The 13,699-nt window shown below is 52.5% G+C and overlaps 1 protein-coding gene across 4 annotated transcripts in view; it reads right to left on the bottom strand.

The window, feature by feature from the left end:
• Mef2d (myocyte enhancer factor 2D) overlaps positions 1 to 6,115 on the bottom strand; it is a 33,561-nt gene extending 27,446 nt beyond the window's left edge. The window contains exon 1 of one of the 4 annotated variants that reach the window (XM_048356429.1): positions 5,747 to 6,115. The gene's annotated coding sequence lies outside the window, so the exon portion shown is untranslated. The remainder of the gene's footprint in view (positions 1 to 5,746) is intronic. The other 3 variants (XM_048356431.1, XM_048356428.1, XM_048356430.1) reach the window with 3 other exon arrangements.
• Between the last annotated feature and the right edge of the window lie 7,584 nt (positions 6,116 to 13,699).

Below are 13,699 nucleotides of genomic sequence, written 5' to 3'. Positions count from 1 at the left end.
TGCTCTCTCTTTTGTCCCTCATTCTCAAATACATGTAGGGGTTGGGGACAAGGACGACATGGGGAATAAGCAAGCTCTCAGCCAGAGGGGTCCTAGGAAGATTCACAGGGCCCAGTGGAAGGGGAGGACCTGAGACAAGGACCTGAGACAAGCTGTACAGAGAAAGCTTAGCTTCCCACCCCACCCCACCCCCCAGGACCAAACTGGGGCCTGGGCTAGAACATCTACTCAAAACCTCCTGAGCCCTTAGCTCAGATGGCAAAGGCTGTAGGTAGCCACCTTAGCAGGTGAGTCCTAGGTGGGGGTGGGGGTAAGGGGGGGTAGGGAAGTGAGGGAACACACTGAAAGCCACTTTCTAGCAGCAGACACACCTTTATGGGCCTTCTCCTTTTCAGAGATGTGGAACCAACCAAGAGAAGGGAAAGGACTTGCCCAAGGGCAGCTGGGATAGTAAGAGCAAGAGGTGGGCTGACTGCTGAGCACACTCTCCCAATCTGGACTGCAAAGAGGGAGGGGGCCTGCCTCCAGCTTTTGCATACTCTTTCATGGGCTCCCAGAGGGCCAGGCCTTTGCTTTCAGATAGCCCAGTTCTGTGGTCCAGGCCTTCCCACTCCAGCTCCTCTCCTCATACACCCCACTGCAGCAGCTCAAGGGAGTGCTAATGACACCTAGAAGGAGTATCTGCTTGTTCTTGGCTCCTGCTTCCACCCCTTGCTTTGGGGACCTCTTCTCATAGCCCTCAAATCCAAAGACAATACCTTCTCAGGGGATCAAGGCAACATTCCCCTCAGCTTACCACCAAACTCTAATTCTCTGCCCTCTGTCTGGGACTCCTACCAGGCTGAGCTTGACCAGCCTTCGACATGTCCTCTTCCTCCTCCTCTGGGGGCTCCCTGAGCCTTCTTCCCACTACAAGGCAGAATCCCTTCTTTAGCCTCAGATAAAAGCCCTCCTATGCAGGAAAATTTAAGTAAGTCATTTAAATCCCTGGGACTCAGTTTTCCCCATTACAAAAAAAAACAGTTGTGGAGGCAAATAGTCTTTATAGGTTACCATATCCAGCCCTGAGCACAGCATACAAGGACATGAAAATGGGACTTCCCTTCCTCTTGCTTCAAGAATGGCAAAAGTTGTCATTTGGAGTCTCTGAACTGTGTCTGCTAGAGAGCAGGGTGAGTGGGTAAGCAGAAGAGGAAAGCTTCCCCGGTGGAGGCTGGAAGCTTCTTCCCTGTACATTTGCCTGTCTGCCCAGCTCAAGGGGAGTGGCTCAAACACCACAGGCTGGGGGGCACCAAGCCAAGGTTGGTGTGACCAGGCCTACAGCCTGGAGCCTCTTGGGAGGGTAACTTAAATGAGTAAATATGGTCCCGCCTGGGTGTGGCCAGCCACAGGCCAGGGCTTCGGACAGGGCCCTCCCTCACAGCCCACAGCAGAAAGTAGACAGTCAGACAACAGGCGCAGCTGCCCAGCCCAGACCAGGCAGACCTGATGCAGTCAATGTAGGCACCCCCTGCCCCCACAAGCATGGCTTGCCTCTCAAGAAGGCAGGTTGCAGCCTTGGCCTTGGAAAAAGGAAAAGCAGATGGAGAGGGCCTTGGGGATCACCTAGGCCCAAGATTTGCCCCCAAACGCCTGAGGGCTCAGCTGCAGCCTTGAGAAGGCAGAGTGGCCTTGTTCCTGGGGGAGGAGGGCTAGAGACTAAGCACACCACCAAAACACCCAGGTGTTTGGATGACTGAAGGTGAAACTCCTACACACCTGGAAACTTGAGGCCAGACAGGGGACAACTTACCCAAGGACACAGACAGTAAGTGCAGAGGTAGTCTGGGCTAGGGTCATCAACAAGGATGGGGGAAGGGACTGAAATCAGCCAGGGCTCCTTGACTCACAAGCCATACTCTTTACTTTGCAGACAGGGCTCTGCCCATCTGTGGTCTAACCTCAATCCCTCCTGCTCCAGCCAATACTTCTCTCTTCAGAGTTCTTCTATGCCCTTCGCCTCTTGCCTCCAGTCCCCTCACCCCATCTCCACTCTCCAATCCTTTAATCATCTTTGCCACTCACTACCCCCACCTCCCGCAGGGTGGCAGCTGCTCTGTGGGTGTCTACACACCCAAGTATGCACCACACACCTTCATACATGGATGACACTAAATGCTGTAGGCCTGCCAGGTGCATCTGGACCTGCCAGTCTGAAAGAGACCCCCCTCCCACACTCAGTGCTCTTGCTAGAAGAAAGAAGCTCAAAGGCTAGCTCCAGCACAAACTAGCTTCAGAATACTTTTTGTCCTAGGCAAGGGGAAGAGAAGAGAAAATAAATATTCCAGGAGCCAAACAGCACCAACTCGACTAGGCCAAAGGTCAAGGTGGTTTTTTTTTGTTTTTTTTTTAGCAGATCCACTGGAGAAAAAAGTACTTTGAGATCCCCACCTTTTCCAGGCCAAGTTAAAAGCCATCTCTCTCTTCCCAACCTAGTCTCACTGGGAAGCAATTCCTGAAGCTTAGCTTCACCCTGCCTGCTGTGACTGAACAGACAGGGCAATATTAACCACCACACAATCAGATACCCAGCTTCTAGAACAGAGCTCTTAGGCCCTAAAACTGTCCTTTCCTCTCATGAGTAAGTCACCAAACTGGGACAGGACAGAGGTTTGGCTGGACTCTGGCCCCATGACTGGCTCATAAAAGCCACCAACGATTACAGTGATGCTGAGGCTGTTCTGGCCCCGCCACCATCTCCTTCTTCCCTCTTCCCTGTAAAAGAGAGCTAATTGCCCCGGACCAGCTAGCCTTGGAACGTGAAGAGTTCCCCAAGGGTGACAACCATGGCCACAGACCCAGAATCTGACCCCATATGGTAGGTCCTATGCCTGCATGGAATCCTCATGCCCCTTCCAGAACCTAGCTGAACAGTTGCATTTGTGTCTAAGAGGAAGATCTGTACCCCACCAGCTGTTCTTCTCCAGTAAGGCCACCACTGTCCAGACCAGAGGGCAGAGAAGCAGGGAGCCCGCTTAAATACAACCATGGCAACATTGGACCTACCCATTTGTCCCTGGAATCTCTTCTCCCCCAAGGAGGTACACAGGTGGATGGCAAAGTGTTCATCCAACAAGAGCCTGTACGAGGCCCATGTAAACACAGTGCTAAATAGGGAGGGAAGGGGGTCCAGCTGTCCAGGAAGAGAAGGTTGACAAGACAAGCAGAGGTCTAGGCCTCTCTGGGGGCACAAGGGCCAGGGACACCCACAACACAGACCCCTCCCCAGGGTAGGATTGGGGGGGGGTCACAATCAATGAGGGCCTAACCTCCTCCTCCTCCTCCTCTGGGGCTATGAAACCCCTCAGCTTCCTGCTGCTATTCTTCCTACCCTCAAACCTAAGGAGTCTGCCTATACCTTCTCTTCTCCATCATATAACCCAGGAAAGACCCCCAAAAAATAAAAAGAAAGAAAGAAAAAACACTGCTGGAGAGAGATTATATAACCACAGCCAGAAAGACAAGCAAATCTCCTAGCCTACAAGAAGAGCCAGAAGCTATGAGGGGCAGAGCTAGGATGCCCAGCCCCTCTAGTCTAGGGCCACCAGGCAGATAGGGATGGACAATGGGCAGCACCTGCTACTTTTCCAAATCTTCTACCATGCTGCTTACAAGCACTGTAACAGAAGCTCTAGCCCTACACCCCCCTCCCGTGCCCATCCCCCATCACAAGGTTTGTGATGCTTTCTGGGTTCTGCTTCTTTTCTTGGACCACAGTTCATCTGCCTGTCTTCCTTTGAAGTCTCTCCTTGCTATGAAGCTGTGCCTAAAAGAGCAAAAGGACTAAAGCTCTGACTTGAATCTGCTTTGTGTTCTGAGGTAAAAAACTCAACCTCTCTGGTTGCTACAGTAATGTGATTAAAAGCTCCTCTCTTCTTCAAAGAAACTCCTTACCAATGTACACATGTACACATACATGCAAGCACACAGAGTATGTCATGTGGACAGGGGATTCACAACAAAGAGAAAATGACTACTGAGACCCAAGCGCTAGAACCCCCACACTGGGACAAGTGGAGAAAGGCTGCAGTTCCAGTGTCCCCCAACCACCCTATATAGTAAGTGCCCCGGCCACTCCCATACAGATCCCACCCCACCCTCATCCCCTGCACAACACACTGAGAAACCACAGGAAGGAAATTCATTCCCCAGGCAGGCTGTGAAAGCCGGGAGAGCCAGGATGGAAGACTAGGCTGAGTCCTGATCAGGGGTGATGTGATCACAAGCGGTGGGCATCTGTGGACAATGAGATGTGTCTTTTTTCTTGCTCTTATCCACTGAAACCTCCTGTGGGGCGAGTGGGAAGTGGACAGCCCTGACTCCAATACACCTAATCTCATACTGGACTGGGTTTCCCCTCCGATCTCCAGGCCAGAGCAGCCCAAGGTCACTGCCCCAGCCGGCAAACTTCCCATAGTCCATCCAGGCTGGCCTCTGAAGTGCTTTGGAGACCCATTGGGGGCATGGGGGGAGGGTGAATAACTGCCACCCTCATATTTAAAAAACTAGGCCCCTGAATAAAAGTCATATATGGGGGTGCTGGGCACAGGGAAGGAGGCACAGGATCCACCCACTGTACCATCCCCCAACCCAGCAACACGAGGTAAGGGAGGCCAGGCCTCATACTCAGAACAAACCTGGTATAACCTAGTCAGTGGTCAAGTGAGCCCATGCCTAGGGGTGCTCCTTTCCTGAGGCACCCTGGGTTCCTGTGAGGTCAGTGTGAATCACCAGGGATTTAGTACTTCCCGTCGTTACACACGACCCCCCGACCCACGATGTAAAGAGGCTGAAAATCTAGTGGGAGACTAAGTGGGCTAACCTCCCCAAAAGCCCATCCCTCCTCCCTGGTCAGACCCTACTCCTAGCCCAACTCGGCCTGCCATAGGTGGAAAGAGAGACTGGAGAACTCCTCTGCCCAGATGTTGAACAGCTGCAAACTTCTGGCCAGGGGGTTCTCCAGCTGGAGTTGCTGACAAACTACACGAGGGGTCTCGGAACCTAGGCTAGGCGGTCCCGAGGAGGGTCCTCCTGCGTGCCCATCTCCTTAGCGACTCCGCGTCCCAACTCCGTGAGACACCCGGCAGGCACGGGCCCGGGAGACACACTCACACCCCAACCCACCACCCGGGTGTCATCTGAACAACATCCCCCCCTCCCTCCCCCGCTTCCCAAACAGCTGCGGCTCCCCCCGCCCCCACCCTTCACCGCCCTCCCAGGCCCCCTTCTGCACCATTTCGGGCCAAGGAGGGAGGGAACAGGCGGCGGGGGGGGGGGGGGGGGAAGGAGGGAGAAGAAGGGGGAGCCGGCTGTTAAAATGTCAGTCGCCCCAGGCTGTCACCGGAGACCCCCCGGTGAGGATGGCGCCCTTTCCCAGGCCGCTCCGAGGCCTTCCCGACCCTCGGAAAAGCACAGGCCGGCGCGCCCCCAGTCCGCCCGTCCCCACCCCGCACCTCCAACACCTCGGGGAATTACACCCCACTCCGCGGGTCCCCCACAGCCGACTCCCGGACACACAGTTTCTCTACGGAACCCCACCGCCCGCACCACGCGGAAACACGGTCCGCTCCGCGAGTTCCGCCCAGCCCGGGGGGCACCCCACGACACCCCTCGGGGGACAGTCCCCACCACCCGCCACCCCGGCCCCAGGACGGGGTGGGGGAGGGGGCCCCTTAAAGTGGCAGGCGCGCTATTTTTCTCTACTCACCAGTCCCGCGGGGGAAATGGGGTGTCACAGCCGGGAGGGGATGGCCCTCGCCCCAGGTCCGGGGTAGCTTCAACAGCGGGAAGCCGCCGCTCGGGGCGGGGGGAATAATAAATGAGGCCGGCGTCCGCGCGGGCCCTGGGCGGCGCCGGGGGCCTGGGCCCCCGTGGTGCGCGCGGGGGCGGGCAGGCGGGCGGGCGGCGGGCAAAGGAGGACCGCGGCCGAGCGCCGGAGCCGCCTCGACTGTTGTTGATATTTTGCTTCCTTCCTCCTTTCGGGCTCCAAAGGTAACTCCTCCAGCCCCCGGGAGTCGAGGCCGACGTAGGCACAGCTCAGCCTAGCTTGAGAGGTGGGGGGGGGGGGAGGGAGGGAGAGCAGAAGTGATGGACAGGCGGGGGACCAATGGGAGGGACCTGTGGGGGCGGAGGGGCGGGGCCGATCGAGGCGGGGGGGGCGGTCCTGGACGCGGCCCCGCCTCTGGCTTCCCTTGGGCCGGCCGGGCCGGGCCAGCGGCCCCCCCCCCCCACCACCACCACCACCCCGCCACCCTCCCAAGCTGGCTGCGGCGCGGGGAGCGGCGGCGGATCCCTCCGCCTGCGGGGAAGGGAAGAGGGAGAGAAGAGATTGGTGGAGGCCGAGAGAGGCAAAGTAGACAGACGGGACTCCAGAGGCCTTTAAAGGGATCGTCCCGTGCCCACGGTGCCCCCTTCCAGCTCGCGGACGGCCGCCGGGCGCCCTCGGAGCTTCTTCCTTCTCCTCCTCGAGGCTCCGCGGGGGGCGCACGCACGCACTCCCGGGCACACACGCTAGCTACCTCGATACCCCCCAAGCCCCGGGAGAGTTGGGAGGAAGGAAGGAGTCTTAAGTAGAGAAATGAAGAGGAGAGACTAAGTGCCGGGAAGAATGCATCTCCTCCACTTGACGTGTGACAAAGCTTCACTCCCCGGACCTCGTTCCCTCCCCGGAGGTTACCTGGGGAGCTCACTTGCTCCCTCTACCTGCGGCCGGCCCCCTCCCCTTCCTGGGCCCGGCTCGGCGGACGTCCAGCGATTTAAAGCGACCGCTCGTCATTCCCGGGTGACCCAGCGTGCTTACTTAGGGCCGAGGGGGCGATTTGAAGGGCGCGCGACCCCAACCCTCCCCATCTGCCTCCCAGAAAACATCTCTGAGCATCTTATTCAAGAATGAGCCGTAGATCTTACTGGGGAAATGTCAAGGGCCCTACAAGAATGTAGGTGCCTGGTGCCTGGACACTGGACCCCCATCTGCCCACCTTCCTCGTGGTGGGCCCACATTCCCGAAGCGGCGTGCTACCACATCTGGCATCGATCTCGAATCTTGCAGAACCAAAGGGCACTCAGTTCTTCACACGCCCTGATTTCTATCTTAAGCCGGGTCTAAATATACCGGACAAGACCCCAAGTCTGGGTTAATACTTGCGAGAACGATATGTCTGCAGCATATCATGCTGCAGTTTTGCAGTCAACCTGCCTTACTTCAAAGCCTCACTCCACCAATTCTTCACCGAACACAAGCACATTGTCTAATTCTCCTCTACCTGGTTATCTTCCAGGGTAAAACTGGAAATGGTGATAATAGGACTTAACTCATACCTTGGGCATGAAAATAAAATCAGCTCACCAAAGTTGTGTAGTACATTGCTTTATAATAACAGGCTTTTGGGCCAAGGGGCAAGACTGAAAAAATTCCTTCAGGTCCGAGTTAGTTCAGGCCAGACTTAAAGAAGGATAGAGCAGTGGGATTGGTTTGCAAATAAATTGGAGGTTTGTTTTGTACCTTGAACTGGAAGCCAGCAGGCTCTTATTTCCTTGGCCTTAGTTTCCAATCCTTTTACCTGGCCCCTCTGTAAGGAAACCTGATTTATATAATGTCCTACATTGTCCCCAAATGTAAGCTTCTCAACTGCCCGCTGGTATGGGAGGCGGGCCCCCAGCATCAGAGCAAGTTCTCCCTTACTAGGCAAGGCTAGCTTGTCCCAAAAACTTGAGGGTAGACAGGGAGAGCCCATCTAACCCTTCCCCACAGATTTGGAGACATGAGCTTTGTGCCAGAGTTGACACTGTGGCAGTAGCAGGATGGGAAAGTGCCCACCCCCCAAAGTAGGGAACCTCCCCTCACTTGTGGCCTCTATTTTTAGTGCTTCCCCAGGCTCTAGCTGGAGAAACCGTTTAGTCATCAGGGTGTTTATTTTCCGGCTGTTTCCGACGTCGGGAAAGCAGAATGTTGAGACTGGAGAGATCCAAGGCTGTTGGAAAAGACTTCTTAGGAACAGGCCTGGGAACGCAGCCTTCAGTCCATTGGGTCCCAAGTCAGAGGGGGGAAGGGGGAGGTGGGCAGAATGGAAAGGGACAAGCAAGTCCCCAGGAGACCAAGAGGGCCAAGTTCTCAACCTGCCTCAAATCTGGAAGATCTCCAAGCCAGAGAGACCTCTGGCCAGAGCTCTACTTGAAGATTCTCTCTAAAAACACAAACAGCCTCACAACAAATTCTTTCCCAGGCCCAATTCCCAGAAACCCCCTCCCCAATCCCTGTAGATAAGCGAGGTGAGTCTTCCGCCAATCATAACTCCAACCAATCTCAAGCCAGAAGCAAGCCTGCCCGAGCTATGATTGGCTGGCTGATCCTCCCAGTATTGGAATGTTGGGTCCTTAACAAAGGAATGAGGAAGGAAGGTGAGTCACCTGGGGAGGGTATTAAAGGGCCAGGAGCTGGAGGGAGAAGGGAAGGAAGTGGAGAGCTCAGTGAGAGATTAAGTGACTTAATCCTTGAGATGCTCTCAGGACAATTCACTAGACTACAGAGTAGGAGATGCTGATGTTATTAGTGGGACAGAATTTAGAATCTAGAGTAAACTTCAGGGAAGAGGTTAAATAACGTGCACAAGATACTGACCTCCATGGAGGAAGACTTAAAAATCTCTAGGGAGTAAGAGCTGCTGGAAGCTGGATGGAAATAAGGACTTCCTGAGAGTGACTCACTAAATGGCCCTCTAGACTTTCTATCCCAGAATCTCCATATGTAGAATGATCGATGGAGCATGACCAAAAACGGTGGGGTCTCATTTTTCCTCTCTCACTTCAAACTGCCCACCCATCATTTCTAGTCACCTAACAATCCTAAGCTGCTATCAAATCCCCTATGGTCAGACATTTAGATATCCACCTATCCTAAAAAGAATAGGTTGTGTTAAGTTCCTTCCATAAATGTATACAGTTTGTCACAAAGTACAACCCAGGGAAGTCATTATTGCTGGTCAAGCCTCTAATCTGCATGGATGTTGACTGGCCTCTCTCACCTTCTCTACAGCCAACAGAATAATCTCAATGCCTATCACCACCCATTTCTTTCTTTTATCAGTTTTTGAGTGATCTCCACAAAGATCACCAGTTTCTCTCCACCTCTGTCACCTTGCTTGTAAAGCAAAGGACATTAAGCAGCTTGTAGGGTAGCTTGGTGCATATATTCTCATCACTGACTTGGTGCTGTCCTGTGCCAACTTGCATAGCATTCTCTACTGTGTATCATCTATCTCCCCAGTACATACACCATAGTATACTAACACTGACATTTTTGGTTTCCAAATTGACTCTTCCTCACCAGAACCTGAGCTCCTTTAGAGACTGAGATCTCAATCTCAGGTCTTCAGAGCTTTGCAGAGCCAGCCTGGAATGCACTCAGCAAATGTATCACACGAATCTGAATGTGTATGTGCATCCGGGTGTGCAGTTGTGTATTTATTTGAGTTCTGATTATAAAAACTTTATTGAACAACTCTATTTCTCCCCCTAGTAACTGTACTAGCTCAGGGATGAAGGGTCTGTAAGGAACTTGATCTTGAGGTTCTTCCAAGTTTCACTCCAGGCAAGAGTTGGAAGGAAGGATGAATGGCAGTCAGGCAGAGAGAGCTGTCCAAGGCTGTACTGGCAAAGCAGAGCCCCAAGTCTAGCGCCAGGATGCCTGGGGCCAGACCTTGGGGCAAAGGGCAGAAGCCCCACCCTGGAGCTGAAGAGAGCTGGGGGGGGGGGGGGGGAATGTGCCGTAGCCGGGTCCGGGGTCAGTGCATACCCCCCCCCCCCCAAATGAGCTCCCTGCCCCCTTGGCGGGGCAGGATGTGGTGGCAGCTGCAAGAGGGTGGGCAGGATGTGGGGGTGGGGGCAGCTGAAATGCAGCCTGACAGTCCTCGCCCCAGCTCCGCCCTCTTCTTTGGCTCCCCCATCCTCCCCCTCCCGGTCACGTGCTCCTAGCCTAGGCACCGACGAACGGACTACTTCCCCCTTGCCGCGGAAGGACATAATTGACATTGCAAACTTCAATCACCACCGACTTCAGCGGAACCGCGCCATTTTCTTGACCCACAGCCTGGGATAGAAAAGTTTTCCCAATACACGTTTCTTTAAAGCCCTGATCATTAACCCGGGCCCGGCCCCTTTAAATGCAAATTAACTGCCTTCCCTCTCCCCGGTTCCCCCCACCCCCATCCCAACTTTGCTCCTCGTGCCCAGACTCCGCCAGCTGCCATTGACGTCACGCGTGCGTCAGCATCGCCAGCCCAACCAGACGGCACGTGGGGAGAAGAAGGTTGTCTTAAAGGGCCAGCGGCTCACGGCCTGCTGGGTTACTGCTCTGAGATTTGGCCTTGGACGAGGAAAATGAAAATACGAGAAAACATATTGAATCTGGCAGAAATGTATGCCGACATTAGGAAGGATTTCCAGGGTAGAAGGAAGGTATTCTTGTACCTCTTTATTTTAGTGCTGGGAATTGCACCCAGGCTCTGCACATGCTAAGCACACTTATCACTGACCTACATCCCCCCAACTCCAGGAAAGTATTCTCAGAGCCAGACCTTGCCTTTATTTTACGTTTTTGGGTGGGAGGGGAGGAAAGTACTGGGGCTTGGAATCCAGACCTGTGTGCTGTCCCTTAGACTTTTCACTCAAGGCTGGTGTTCCACCACTTGAGCCACATCTCCACTTCAGCTTTTCTGTGACTAAGTGGCTCTAACAGCCTCACAGACTTTTCCTTCCCCAGGCAGGCTTTGAACCTGGGTCCTCAGATCTCAGTCTCCTGAGTAGCTAAGATTACAGGCCTGAGCCATAGGCAGTTGACTCAAGCCCTTGCCTTTAGATTTCTTAGAAGTTTGGGTATTTGAATCTGGGAAATAAATCCAGGAGTAGAACACTGAGAAAGTAAAGGAAGGGGGCTGGGGATATGGCCTAGTGGCAAGAGTGCTTGCCTCCTATACATGAGGCCCTGGGTTCGATTCCCCAGCACCACATATACAGAAAATGGCCAGAAGTGGTGCTATGGCTCAAGTGGCAGAGTGCTAGCCTTGAGCAAAAGGAAGCCAGGGACAGTGCTCAGGCCCTGAGTCCAAGCCCCAGGACTGGCCAAAAAAAAAAAGAAAGTAAAGGAAGGTAGCCTTTAAGACTCAAGATTTCCAAGCTTCTATCCCTACCAGGGCCCAGCAAGTCCAGGAGCTCAAGGACTTTGGTCCTTTCTGTCTTCAGCCCTAGAGCAGAGTGCAGTAGAGGTAGTAGGTACTCAACCTAAGTATTTGTGAAATGAGTGAATTCCTCTTTTTATTCCATTTCAAAGCCACCTCCTTTATGAGGTGTTTCCTGATTGGCCTGCCCACCACATATAGCACTTACCCACTCAGCTAAAGACAATCTCATTCTTTTGAATACTTATAGGATTTAATGAACCTGTCTCTCCTTTCCATGTATTAAAGTCCATTGGACAGTGGCTAAAAGCACAGAACTTGGAGTCCTCTAAACTTGGGTTCCACCTAGATTTATACTGTTTACTAGTTGAGTGACCTTGGCACATCTCTGTATGTTGCTTGGGGTGAGGGTGGGGGATAGAGTCTTACTACGTAGTCCAGACTGGTTTCAAACTCAAAATCTTCTTGCCTCTGCCTTTTAAGTCTTGGGATTAGAAATATATACCACCATACCCAGCTTTTATATCATCTAATAACTGCTGGGGCCAGTGTTATCTAATAGACTTGCTGTGACTATCAAGTAGGGTAATTTCTATGAAGCTCTTGTTTTGTTTGAGTACCTATTATAGAACAAACAAGCACTCTGGATCAGTGAGGCATAGGGCTTTTTTCTTTTTCCCTTTTCCCTTTATTTTACTTTTTTTTATTTTTTGGTCAGTTGTGGGGCTTGAACTAAGGGCCTGGGCACTGTCCCTGAGCTCTTTTACTCAAGGCTAGCACTCTACCACTTTGAAACACAGCTCCACTTCCAGTTTTCTGTAGTTAATTGGAGATAAGAGTCTTAGGGGCTTTCCTTCCTGAGCAGACTTTGAACCTTGATCCTCAGATCCCAACTTCTAAGTAGTTAAGATTACAGGCATGAGCCACCTGCACCCAGCTTTTTACTTATTTTTAAGACAGGTTTGCCTGCATAGTTCAAGTTGAACTCAGCTGAATATCCTTCTTCCTCTACCTTCTAAGTGCTAGAATTGCAGTCATATATCACCACTCCTGGCTAGGAACAGATTTTTTTTTTCCCGGTTTTGGGGCTTGAACTCTGGGCCTAGACACTTTACTACTTACTACTTGAGGCTACAGTGCCACTTCTGGTTTCCTGGTGGTTAATTGGAGAGCTCAGCCTCCTGAGTAGCTAGGATTACAAGCTTGAGCCACCAGTGCCCACAAGAACAGATTTTTTGTTTGTGTTACGGTGCCAGACTGGGGCTTGAATTCAGGGCCTACATATTGCCCATTAGTTTTTGTTTTTGTTTTAACACAAGCTGGCATTCTATCACTTCAGCCACAGCTCCACTTATCTGCCTAGGCTGACTTTGAACTGGGATCTTCAGATCTCAGCCTCCTGAGGCAGCTTGGATTACAGTCATAAGGCACCTGGGGCTGGCTAACTTTTTTTAAGAGTTAGTACTGGGGAATGAACTTAGATCTTTCTGTCTTTTTTTTTTTTTCTTTTGCCAGTCCTAGGGCTTGAACTCAAGGCCTAAGCACTGTCCTTGACTTCTTTTTTGTTTTGTTTTGTTTTTGTTTTTGTTTTTGGCCAGTCCTGGGGCTTGGGGCTTGGACTCAGGGCCTGAGCACTGTCCCTGGCTTCTTTTTGCTCAAGGCTAGCACTCTGCCACTTGAGCCACAGCACCACTTCTGGCCATTTTCTGTATATGTGGTGCTGGGGAATCGAACCCAGGGCCTCATGTATATGAGGCAGGCACTCTTGCCACTAGGCCATATCCCCAGCCCCCTTGACTTCTTTTTGCTCAAGGCTAACATTCTACCACTTGAGCCACAGTACCACTTCCAGCTTTTTCTGCTTATGTGGTGCTGAGGAATTGAATTATATGGGCTTCATGCACGCAAGGCAAGCGCTCTACCGTGAGACCATATTCCTAGCCAGTGGCAACCAGTGGCTTATGGCTGTAATCATAGCTACTCAGATTTGAGGATAGCAGTTTGAAGCCAGTCCAAGCAGGAAGACTCTAAGAGACTCTTATCTCTAGTTAACCAGCAAAAAGCTGGAATTGGAGCTGCGGCTCAAGTGGTAGAGCACTAGCTTTGAGCACAAATGCTTAGGGACAGTGCCCAGGTCCTGAGTTCAAGCCCCAGGACCCTTCCCCCCCACAAATGTATGTTGAAAATGAAAATAAAAATATATTTTTTGAGGGCTGAGGGTGTGGTTCAAATGAGAGAGCACTTTTCTAGCTAGGCCATGATTTTAAACCCAAGTTCTGCCAAAAAAAAGAAAAAGTTTGTGGAATGAATAAAAATTCAGCATTTGGGCTGGGGATATAGCCTAGTGGCAAGAGTGCCTGCCTCGGATACACGAGGCCCTAGGTTCGATTCCCCAGCACCACATATACAGAAAACGGCCAGAAGCGGCGCTGTGGCTCAAGTGGAGGAGTTGCTAGCCTTGAGCGGGAAGAAGCCAGGGACAGTGCTCA

Source organism: Perognathus longimembris, chromosome 11 (genome assembly GCF_023159225.1).
Source record: "Perognathus longimembris pacificus isolate PPM17 chromosome 11, ASM2315922v1, whole genome shotgun sequence".
NCBI lineage: Eukaryota > Metazoa > Chordata > Mammalia > Rodentia > Heteromyidae > Perognathus > Perognathus longimembris.
This window is presented reverse-complemented; position numbering and strand designations above follow the sequence as displayed.